This window comes from Ornithorhynchus anatinus, chromosome 5 (genome assembly GCF_004115215.2).
Source record: "Ornithorhynchus anatinus isolate Pmale09 chromosome 5, mOrnAna1.pri.v4, whole genome shotgun sequence".
Taxonomy (NCBI): domain Eukaryota; kingdom Metazoa; phylum Chordata; class Mammalia; order Monotremata; family Ornithorhynchidae; genus Ornithorhynchus; species Ornithorhynchus anatinus.
Window position 1 is genome coordinate 25,875,480 of NC_041732.1, and position 1,031 is coordinate 25,876,510.

At 41.7% G+C, this 1,031-nt stretch overlaps 1 non-coding gene across 1 annotated transcript; it reads left to right on the forward strand.

The window, feature by feature from the left end:
* The first annotated feature begins 645 nt into the window (after positions 1-645).
* Positions 646-783, forward strand: LOC114812552. The gene has a single exon (XR_003760203.1). It is a non-coding gene; the product is annotated as a small nucleolar RNA SNORA7 (small nucleolar RNA).
* The last annotated feature ends 248 nt before the right edge of the window (positions 784-1,031 follow it).

Below are 1,031 nucleotides of genomic sequence, written 5' to 3' on the forward strand. Positions count from 1 at the left end.
TTAATAATATACCTATTATTAATATTAATCATTGTGGGTTTATTTATGCATTTACTACGTGCCAGACACTTTACTAAATGCTGGGGTGGATGCAAGCAAATCAGATTGGACACATATTAGAACCCAGGTCCTCTGATTCCCAGTCCTGTGCTCATTCTACTAGGACATTCTGTGTGTCACTAGGTGTGATTCATTGGAAAGCTCAAAACAAGCAAGTGTTCAAACAAGCAAATGACAAATCCCCTGCCCTCGAGAATTTTACTCTAATGCAGGAGATAAACATTTTTTCAGTCACCAAAATACATAATGAATAAATATGCATACAGAAATGTAGAGAATGGACACAAATAAACTCTTAAGTGATGTAGATGGGTTCATACAAGTTGGGGTGCTGGAAATTAGTCAGGGAAAGCATGTTGGAGGAGGTAGGTTACAAGATGGCTTTGAAAATGGGAAGTGTAGTAATCTTTTGGATTTGGGAATGGAGGGAATTCCATAGACTGGGACCCATGTGATTGGCAAGATAGAAACAGGAATCTAGAGCAAGGTATAAAGAGTAGATGAGCTGGGGAAGAAGGAAGAAAATGGGTTGGAGAATAGTAGGTAGAGAGAGCAGATATTTAAGGGGTGGTGAGTTGGTACAGCTCCCTCTCAGGGTCTCACCTGGAGAGTCTCCATTTCTCTACCAGTCTCGACTATGGGAGGGAGAGTCAAGCACAGGCATATCCATTTCATTCCTAGCTTGGGCAGTGGCTAGTGAGTGGAAGGCAATCTGTTACAAGTCAAAACTCACTTTGCTGGGTAGCAGCAACATGAAAGAGAGTCAAGGGCAGAGACTCAAGTTTACTACACAGAAGGAGGCGATGGTAAACCACTTCCATATTTTTACCAAGAAAACTCTATGGATATACTACCAGAATGATTGCAGATGGAGAGCAGGGAATTTTGGGAGAGACATGTCCATGATGTCACTTTGGGTCAGAAATGACTTGATGGCATAAGGCAAGAGTTGGTACCGAGTATTGAAGCCA